Source organism: Lonchura striata, chromosome 1 (genome assembly GCF_050655825.1).
Source record: "Lonchura striata isolate lonStrDom1 chromosome 1, ASM5065582v1, whole genome shotgun sequence".
NCBI lineage: Eukaryota > Metazoa > Chordata > Aves > Passeriformes > Estrildidae > Lonchura > Lonchura striata.
In genome coordinates, this window is record NC_140703.1 from 39,148,246 (window position 1) to 39,159,656 (window position 11,411).

Consider the following 11,411-nt stretch of genomic DNA (forward strand, 5'->3'; position numbering starts at 1 on the left):
CAGTCACTGCTCAGGTGGAAGGGGAGAACTGGTTTAGAGCATGCAGCGGTATCTTAAGACAAAAAATAAAACATTTCTCATAAATCACATCCCAAGGTGACGTAGTACATGCTAACATTGTGTCAGGGGGAATCATTCAATGCCAGGATACTAAAGTCAGTGCCAAATAATCTACAGTATCCAAGTTGCTTAGGGCACTCATCAAGAAAACATCAGTCTCAGTTAACTGAAAAAATTTAAACAATTACAGTACAAACTACAACTCTTATAGTTTACAGACCATAGTTTACAGAAACTCTTAAAGTCTACAACACAACATCCAAAATAGCACAGCTTATAACTTGCTTATAACTAAGTTGCTTATGTAAACATCATAAGTATCAACATTGAATAAGCACTCATAATTCCTGAACTCATGGAAAAAACATTTTCCCTTGGAAGAGTCCAAAGTTAAAAGCATTATGCTGCAGATATGAGGGGCTAGCAAGTTATTCTGTATTAACTCTGCCAAACTGGTGTTTGCACTTTTACTAAAAAGGTAGTGGGGCACGAAGAAAAGAAATCAGAAAGGCAAGGCAAAGGAGGGCATGAAGCTAAAAAGGATGTCTGAGAAATAAAGTTGACTTCTATCTATGGTTACAATAAAAAGTAAAATCAGAAAAGCAGTTTTGATGTAGCAAGATAAAGAGTAACCAAATTTTAGTCAGATATTCTAGATATTACAAATTCCTACCTGAGGGAGAGTTCATTCTTTGTCTATTCACATTGTCACACATCACAATCCTCTATAATTAGGTTCCATGCACAACTTTATTTCTCTTATTTACTTATGGGATTACATTTGCCTTCATAAAACCTGCTTGAATGAGTCCTGTAGATTAATTCTGTGGAAGTTCACTGTTGTCTGCACATTTGAGAAAGAAGTTCATATGGAGATGCAAGGAATAGTTGCTCGGATACTCCTAATTATTCGGCCTTTAAAATCTGCTTTCCAAAAGATGCCTTTTGGTCTTCTTTCAAGATGTGTCTTGCTGCCAGTAGAGATAGGCAATCTGAAGTGCAGTACATGTCATGACCGGAGATACCAAAAACTTCTAAATGTCCACATGAAGGTGAAGGCCTGAAACAGCACCAGAAACAAACAAAAAAACAAACAAAACAAAACAAAACAAAAAAAACCACCAAAATAACACAAAAACAAGCAAACAAAACAGGAAAAAAACCCCAAAACCAAAAGCAAACTATCCAACCAAAAAAACAACACAAAAGCACATAAAAGACTGGAATCTTTCATGACAATAGGAGGGACTTCAGGCAGTAAACTTGCCTATGCCATACGTCTGCACCTGCTGGCAGCTGAGGACTAATGTAGACACAGTGAAAGAGCAAGATCTGCTTGGCTTTGAGAGAAATGGTGATATGGGATTCAGTCAGACAAAGCAGCTGTGCTTGGAAGTAAAAGTGTAAACACTAATGAGGCAAAGCTCTCTATCAGCCTTTAAATAAAGGAGAACACCAGTACATGAATAAATATTTATAGCCTAGTCATGGTTAAATTTAGTCCGGAAATTAGACAAGATGCAGCAGTGTGCTGGAACAGCTTTCCAGTGAGAGTAGTGAGGAAAGAAAAAAGAAACTTGTTAGGAGTTAGAGCTCTATTGTTTTATGAAAACGACTGTATAATATCTGTCAGAGTAAGTGGAAGACTATTAAATGATCCAGTTTCAGAAAAGGCCTTCCACTCCAAACACATCTTCTGGAAATCATCACAATGATCAGAACTCCCATCTCCACAATCACCCAGAACTCCCATCAGCCAGGCATACTGCTGACTTCACTACTCCTTCCAGTTTCAATAGCAGGTTTTTGGGTCAGAATTGCCAATTTCATTGTGGCATTTTATTTTTTATTTAATATTGAACACAATATTTCTCTCTCTTTCTTTAAATTACAATTCTCATTAACTTTATTGAGAATATGCTTCTTATTTTCTGAATTAATGGCCTTACACCGGAGTTCAACTATCTTTGTAAAAGCAATACTTAATTTTCCTGCTTGGTAATTAATTGCACTGCAAATTTAACTCATATTTCTTGCTTAGTATGACCTACAAAGGCAATCTCATAATGTCAGAGGATCCCCACCCCTTGCTCAGTTTTATGAAGCCCAGTGCCATGTGGAAATTTCACAGGATCATGTTGCATTTAGTGCTAATACAAGGTAAACAGTATCAGGAAAGATAGTTTAGAGAAGAAAGATTGCTAATATTATGGAGAAGATTATAGGGGATAGATTCAAATATGCTGTTTTATTCAATTAGGCTCTCATCCAGTAAAGGTCTTAGGCACATATTTAACTTAAAAAAAAATACAGCAAAAAAACCACCAAGCACAGTTAGATCCAGTCTAACTTTGCCTACAGTTAAGTAAAGGGATTTCTTTGCTCAGTAAGGGCTTTCAGCACATATGTAATTGCTTTGTTGAACCAAAGTCTTGCACAGGAGTAAATGGGAAGCACCATTGCTGAGGTGCATGAAATTATGTCAGTTAGGCTGGGAACATAATGTGGCTTGTATTTCTCCTTGTTCTCAGTATTCTGAGTAACAGAGCCAGTTTCATTAGAGAAAGTCATTATGAAAACCTTGACACAAAATGCTGCTGACCGGAGAACGCTTATGAGTGTCCTGGGGAGACTCCCAAATTTGTCTCAAACCGGAACAACATTAACTGCATTTCTAGTTTAATAACACATTTAAGAGTTATTGAATATCTAGATGCTTATGATTTGCTTATAGCTATTGATATGTCTTTTTTGTCAGAAAGTGCCTTTCCTTTGAAAAGTAACCAGGTAGAAAACTAGGACAAGTCTTACCTTTTTTGTGGTTTTGTACTAGACAGTCTTCTGGGAGAAGCTGAAAGTCTCCTCACTTTATAGCAAGGTCTTAATTAATGTTCCTCATTCCTCTGGAGTCACAAGCACTATGCAAACCCTTGCAAATTAATGAAACATTCTTTCTGGTGAGGCTACTAGAACTAAACCTACCAACAGCATAATGAAAAGTGGGTCTGGGGTTTGTGAGAGAACAATTAAAACTCTTGCATGGCAGTTGCACCCCTCAGCTATGCAGAGAGCGACCTATTTCCATAACTATTTAGCCCTGACCACGTTATATGACATCACTGTTGTCTTTTTCCTTATTTATGTGATGCTTCTGAAATCTTTGCTGCAGTCACCTTTCTGTACTGCAGGTCCAAAAATATGTTGGGCAAAGGCTTCCCCCTGGGAACAGTGCCACCATGGGTTATGTTAAGCCTCACTGAAACTAAGGGCTGTAACCAGCTTCCATTCCCTCCACTGAGAGAAGCGTAGGAAGTCACTGAGGTGCAGCAAAAAGTTGTTGAAAATAAATATCCCCAGATATGAGGCACATTGCTGCTCTAAAAGGCAAGTATGACAAAGCTGAATTTATTGCCAGGCAGAGTTTGCTACATATTGATTAAGAAGAGGAAAATTTACATTTGCATGTGACTGTGTTGCAGGATAAAAACAAAAGAAACAAATGGAAAAAATAGGAAAGGTGGGACACTTTCAACAAAAGTGTCAAGAATTGTAACTGATGAAAAAAGCATGGAATGCATAGGAAGATAATATTCTTTGTTATAGGATGCCTTGCTAGGAAAATATAAATGTATATTCTTTACGAACAAACACTTTTTCCAAATACTTATTTGAGAAAGAAGGGCTTGTTTTCATCTAGCATTTTTGCTTTCTGCAAGTCTAGCTCCACTGATTAAAAAAATAAAGGATTAGCATAGATATTAATGATATGTTTTTTCTATTAATTTACATACAAAATTAATTGTTTAGTAATTCCAATTTCCATCTTAAGGAAAATATATAACTTTGAAAGAATTGCTCTTATTCTGCCAAATAAGAATTCTTCTTATCATTATTCGTCCTTTTTTGTGTGAAGTGTTATGAACACTTTATAAACTAGAATAAATGAGTAACATTTACTTTCAACTATGCTGGGCATTTGGAATTACATCAGCAATTCCTCCTTACTTGGTTATTTGTTGCCTGAAAGCATTTTCACTCTTTAAATGTTATTAAAAAGCAAAAGTTTTTTCTCTCACAAATTCAATTTGAAGTACATTAAATAATTTACATAGTGAATTATATGCTTGAGTATTCTTGAGCAGATTTTTTGGATGTTCTTTGATTGCCCTGTACCCTCAGTGGAATGTTATCTATTATTGCTGCTTTGGAAGGCAAAAATGTGAATTATGTTATCAAATAAACAGATAATATTAATTATTTTTCAAGAATTTAAAGGGGAAATATTTACAAATATGTTTAAAATCCAAAGGTCAATTGACAGCATAATTTTTCAGTAATTTAATGCCAAGTTAATTTTGCTGTTTGATTAAGAAGCACAAGGGGAAGGTGAAATACACTTGCCAGAAATTGAATGCATTTCCATTTTCCTTCCAGTAATGGTAATGGACTGACATCAGAAGCAAAAAGAAATAAACAAACAAGATATAGTCAATTTTCTGTGAAAATGAAAAACATTTTTCTGTAATTAAATTGCTTCCCAGAGGAAATAAATTTTTCAGTTCAGTGCCACAGCCTTTCATTAGCTAACATTCCCCAGCATCTACAAGGAGAGTGCTGAAACACTAAGATACTAACATTTTTAAGTATGTAAATCTATAAGATTTTATTTGACAGAAATTAATGCTTTAATAGGAAAAAGCTAGTTCAGTATAAAATTATTTGTATGAGCTGGTTGCTGTTCACTTTGTTCCTTGATGTTTCTCTCTTCTCCTTGTCTGGCTACACATTGGTGAAGGAATTCACAGACACATTCTCATCACATTTCTCTGCAGGTAAAGCTACATGTCACTTAGATTGTCTTTCCACCAAGACATTGCTTCTTGAGTAATCTGAGGACCTTAGCTACCTATCTAAAAATTCCAGACATACAGCAATTTAATCAATTTATAATGGTGAGTTTTAAACTCTTTTTTTGGAACTAGGCCCTGCATGGAGGATTTTTGTGGGGTTTTTGGAGGGGGGTAAATTTTTTGTTTGTTGGTTGGTTGGTTGTGCTGTTTTTTGTGGAGTTACTATTTTTAGGGTTTCTTGAAACATGAGCATTCCTCTCCAAAAAACAAAAAAACAGTCCATGGTGGTAGTTGAGCAAATACGAAAAACATGGAATGAATCCCAGATCACTGAGGATGGCCATTAGATCTAACACTTATCATTGAGTGGCATCTAATATTGAACTTATGTGTTTTGTCCTGAGTCCAAGGAGATATATTTTTTCCCTACCACCAGTTTCCAGGGCAGGCTGGAGTATGGACATGTCCCTGAAACTCTCCTCCAGTGCACTAAATGATGGAAAATTCAGGTAGCAAAAAGGAAGACAAGCACAAGTAATATTTTTTTACTGTTACAATGGAAAAGCATATATAAAAAGTATGATTTTCCACCTGCAATCCCAGCTCCTCACATTGCTGCTGAGTAGAACATTAACAAGCTAACACAACTTGTCAAAAACAGATGCTCCTTAAATTAGCTCACCAGGCACTTAGCCTTCTTCCTTTGTGTCACACTATTACAGCAGAAGCCAGTATATTCAGAAAATCATGCATTTTTATTAGTATTCAATATTTTAATATGAGATACAGAATTACACAGAGTATCTTCTGACATTATGTGATGTATTTCAAGACCATGTGATAAACATTTGCAAGGCATTAAAAAATGCAACTACAAAAATTAAAGGAACTTTTGCATTTTTCTCAGACAAGGCTTTGGTAGATAGTCTTCATTATTATTCAAAATACAAATGTCTTCTGTGAAAAAGGCCTTTCTTTTATTTCATTTACCAGCTTCTCAAGAAACTCAGTGATGGGCAGTAAAGGAATACTGTAATAGTGGAAGTTGCCATGGGCAAAATGGAAGCTTCAGACAAAGTTTATCAGGGAGATCCTCCTCTTGTGTCACGAGGTGCAGAAAGGACCCCCTTGCTTTCTAAACTCCTTAGAAAGAAGTCTAGGTGCAGTTGGATCCAATCTTATCTTAGCCCCAGACTTGGTTAAAGGCTTATGTCTAAAGGATTATAATGTGTGTAATTGATCCCTTATATGATTTTTTTCCCACAGGATTAAGGATAGCAAACCAAATGTATTTATATGACTAAATAAATGATCTATCTAAATGGATGGTGGTGATGACTAGACTAAAAACCTTAACCAAAATTATTTACTGCACAGATAGCTGCAACTACTAGTATAGTGCCCTCTTAATGGAAGCGATGTTGAAGCAATGTTAAATGTAGCAAGATAAATATTGAGTAGAGGTTGATTTTACTCACCCATACCCAATTGCGGGCAAATTTTGTTCAAGCTCAAGGGGAAACCTTTAGGAATATCCCCACTCAAGGGAGGAAATTCCACACATACTCTCAGAAAGGGTTTGTTAGAAGATCCTACCATTAAAAAGTGGTACTGGGCTGTCAGTCAAGTGTCTACAGGCCAGCAGTGTCACCTCCTGTCAGCTCAGCAGCCTTAGATAAGTTATCAGCACTATCACTTGTTGATTTCTTTATCAGAAACTTTGTCACATCATCTCTAGTGCCAGTTTCTGTCAGGAAACAATGCACTTCCTCAGTGTTTAACTTTGGCAGATAAGTCTCAGCATCCTCCAGCACCAACATCACAGCGACTCCCATTCTTCTTCCACCAGTGATAACTTTTTAAAATAGGGTATTGTTCAAGCTGTTTTGCCTCCACTTAGCCAGAGCATCCTGGTACTGTAGTAGATGCTCTACCAACATAGCTCTGTTTCAAGTCTACTGCAGAATCCAGGACTTCCAGATTGTTCTACAACTACCAACTGCTCTTGCTACATCTGGGCCTCCTCTCCATCCTCTCTGGCATCTGCATACAGTTCCTTACCCTGATGCTGGAAAGAGATGGCATTAAAAGCAAACCACACATGCCTCCTCCTCTCCCCGAGGGATAACATTCCTTAGGATAGTGCTATTGAGCATTCTGGATTAGCAGTCTCAGGTGAGTGGAGAAGGGAGAGGCTTGCACATCTTGATAGTCTTGAATAAAAGAGTGCATGAAAAACAGGTTTTGCAGCCCTTGCTTTGAGATAAAAATCCTCAAGGAACACTTTGGTGTCTCAGCAAGACTGGGCAGGGAAGGAAGAAAGGAAGGAGAAGGGGAATGACGCCCACAGTCAGAGTCATTTTAGAAACCTATTGAACTGTTTCTAAGACGTTTAGTAGGATTAGTAAAAACAGAAATATGTGGGTATTTCACAGGAATCTGAACAGTATGTTGTGCTAATAGGAATATTTACACTTTGAGCAGAAAGTAATTCCTGTAGCATTTTGCAGTCATCATCTTTATGGCCCAATCAGACAGGTGTGAGGTAAGGTATACTGCAAGGGCAACAGTCATGCCTGGATGGGAGTGCTGAGCACCTGGATGGTCACCACATTCCCCAGGACACAAAAACAAACATCATTTTCTGAGAAGTGCTGCAACATTTTATCACATCTTCCAGGCAAATCTGTGCATTATATGAGTGCTGTTTGTCTATAGATACAACACTAAATTTAATCTCTTTTAGCAAAAATCCGCAATACATGTGCTTATATATCTATAAATACATGTATATTTACTCAGAGTAACATCTTTTTATTGTAGGCACAACCAGAGAAACCACTGATGCTATATAAGAAAATGCATCTTAAAGATCCTGATAGCATTTTATAGTTTTATTAATTTGTTTTATATCCCACAATATTTATAATTATTTGCAAATGTAAATGCCAATAGGAAAACTTTTTACATCCACTTCCTTTGCTATGATTGCTGTAGCATTTATACAGTTTATTTATACACTTCATCTTTTTAAATAAAGAACTCTCTTTTGTTTGGCATAAAATTGTTCTAATTCAACAAAGAATCTGAACCTACAGCAGAGAAACCGATGTTCTTGCTGAAGAATGTTTTGATTGTTTACCTGTTGTTGCACGTAATTTCTAATTCTAGAATTCACATTTTGTACTGAATGCCAAGATAACATTTGACTTTAGGTTTCTCATTGACTCTTATTCTTTGTCATTGTCTTAACTTCTGTAGAAGTTAAGATTTGGTATTTAAAGTCTCTAGTATTCAAAGAAAGTAAATAAGCATGCATTTTAAGGAAAGAGTTGCTCTCATAACATTCCTCCAGCCGAACAATGGCAGTAAGACGGTTTTACCTGGGCAGAGTTGCAGAAATTAAATAAAACCAAAACAATAAAAAGCAGAACACTTGGAGATTTTCAGCACTGTTCCACATTAGTTTATACTACTTATAGAGCATATTACTTTCTGAAAGCAAGAATAATTGACAAAATATTGGTGTTGTTTTTCTAATCACAGCTATTACCCTTTGGTCACTTCTATTATTTTAAGCTGGCCTAGATGACATTTCAAAGGAGTGTCAGACATGTACTGAAGTGTGATCAGTGCAATTCTAATTTAGCTGGAGTTTTCTCATGCTTTGATTTTCTAGCTATATAAATTAAAGGAACAAAAGAGAGTTATTAACTGATGTATAACAAGAAACTTTATCATGCTATATGAAAAAAAAACAAAAATAATTTTGTAATGTAACTTTAAGAGTTGTTATTACATTGAACATTGTCTACTTGTTATTTCAATGAACTAAAATGAAGTAATAATGAACAATACAACAGACTTCTTAGAAATGTCAGTTCCTTGGGGTAGCCTAGCCTAGGGATTGGAAAGTTTGCTTTTGCATTGGTTTCATTCCAGAAAAAAAAAAACCTAATTCAGAAACAGTATGGCAATATTCTATCTAAAATGCATGACTGGTTTACACCAAGGTTCTTGTGCTGAAGTTTAAAAGACACACTTAAAGGAAACATTCTTTTAGAATGGCAGAAGTACATTTTATATATCCAAGTAACTACTCATGTTAAGAACATCACCACTACTAGCTAGCATCATCCTTTGCTGTGACTTTCCATATTTTCCAAAGACAGAAGGCACAAGAAGATGAACTAAAGTCAAAGGAATGGATATCAAGGATTAAAATAATTAGAATAAGTTGTGCAAGCCCACCAGCATGGGCAAGGTTTTTGTTAGCATGAAACTGAAGAATTTGAAGCAGGCCATTTAAGTGGCTTTCAGCATTTTTGCAGCAAGCTCCTTTTGGCCAGAGTGACAAAATGGGGAAAAGCCCTGTTTGTGTTAACTGATGGATTTAGTAAGTGGACCCAGAAAGTCAGCAATACTGGCTAACAGAGGTTGGTGATTGATATTGTGATAGTAAATGAGAGGTAATAACCACCAAGGTACTTCATAATCTGAGTACTTTAGCTTTGATATGTCAGTGAAAAGGAGCAATTCACCATGGAGATTGATAAAAATAATAAGAAATTTTCCATATGAAGAAGGGCAATTCACAAATAAGTGTCAAAAGCTTCAGTATTGGTGGCAGGGACAAACTTTAGTATCTTCACATCCCATTTGTAAAAGATCAGTAATAGAGCTCTAATCTTTCAGTATTCATGTAATGCAGAGAAGTTTTGCTGGTTTTAGTAATTCTAATGTAATCAAATCCATAGAAATCTTAATAAACAAGCAAGGGTTTTGCTATTTTTTTTATTGTTTGTTTTGTTTCTGCAAGATTAATGCTCCAGTACTTTTTCTTACTAATGTGACAGTGAAATAAAGTTCAAAACTATTTTGACTGTAAGACATGATATTTTTTCTTTATTTTTTTTTCCTAAATCTGTAACTCAGTTTTTAGAGTCAGATGTTTTAGACATGAAAGACATTGGGTCAGAGACTGAAAATGATTTCTGGCTTTTCCTCCTCTGCTCAGAGAGCTGCCTTCTGCCCTACAGAATGCTACAATCATTGTTTAAAAGAACAATGTCATACCATCACCAGAGGGAAGACACTGCTTCCAGCCCAGCCTGTCTGACAGGCTGGTGGTAAAGACACCCTCCCACAAAGCACATACGGTGAGTTTTAATCCCTGAGTTTGAGAAATACCTCGTCATGAATCTTCCAGCACCTTGCCTGTATTCTCTCACTGTTAGGGTACTGAATCAAACCAGTTGTCATCTTATTCTCTAGTTGGAAGGAAAATAATCCAATAGTACTTAGCAGAGTTCCCAGTTTGCTAAGAGTTTTGAGAAGACCTGTTTGATGTAGCTCAGCTGTCATTAAAATTTTCAGGTGAGAACATGACTTGCATGAAAGCAAGTAATGGGCAGCCTGTTACCTTCTGGGAAGAGATGCCTGGGGCCTGAGTAGAAACACAACCTTTAAGATGCTTGAGAATGGCCAGAGTTAAAATGATGCATCTCAAAGAGAATGAAGTAGTGCCTGGGTCTGGATAAAATGGAGATAACATCTAAACTGTGCAGGGAAGGAGAGTTGGAACTATGGTTATTAAAATCATAAGCATAACTTTGGCATCCAGAACCATAATCACAAAGACTGAGCAAACTGACATGGTACAAAAAAAATGAGTGGTCTGGAGACAGCTCCAAGGAACAGATGCTTGTATGACAAGGTCCAGAAAAACTTCAGAAACTTCACAAGGCTGTGAGAATATAGATATTTAGAAAAAAATATAGTAGCACACAGAGAAGATCAACTAGTTAGGAAAGTTTAAAAAGGGGATAATAAGGAGAAAAATCCTCACTTCTCAGAGGAAAAATAAAATAAGAACATGACATTCCATCCTTTCATATTAACCCAGACCTGCTGAGGGACAAAATGTGCTACTCAGTCTTTTTCTTTTGTCCTCAGAAGACTGTCTCTGTACTCTTAACAAAACTTGTGCTTTGGATTTTTTTCTTTTTTTTATTAGATCCTTTGATGGAGAGTGCTCAGCAAATGAACCATCTTGCAGTTCAGAATTGTCTTTGTTTCTATTTTTTATTTAGCTATTATTTCTTTGTTTCTTTTTTCTTTTCCTCTTTACCCTGTGTGTGGCCTCACACTTTTGTGTATTGCATTGAGCACAAAATATTCAGTTTCCTTAGAAGCTTTTTATTGTGTGCATTACTACAGAAAATAAACACCTCTAACTTTCACAAATTTGAAACCTAGTGAGATATCCTTATTTTACAGATAAGAAACTAAAGTAAAGCAATTTGTCCCTAAAATGCTTACTCATTCTGAATGGGTGAAGTTCTTTAGTTTGAAATCCTTCAATTTTTCCTTTTCCTGCTCTCCAATTGTGTTGGCTTTCCACTTGTTACGTTACAAGCTCTACAAGATCAATAGCCCTCCTCATCTTTTTGCCTTGTCAGTGCTGAATAAACAATGTGGAATGATAGAAGATATTTTTTC

At 36.1% G+C, this 11,411-nt stretch overlaps 1 long non-coding RNA gene across 1 annotated transcript in view; it reads right to left on the reverse strand.

Moving 5' to 3' along the window:
• Positions 1-11,411, reverse strand: part of LOC146768646 (uncharacterized) — a 34,712-nt gene that overhangs the window by 5,546 nt on the left and 17,755 nt on the right. The window contains exon 2 of the long non-coding RNA XR_014953665.1: positions 734-11,350. This is a non-coding gene — a long non-coding RNA (uncharacterized LOC146768646). The remainder of the gene's footprint in view (positions 1-733; positions 11,351-11,411) is intronic.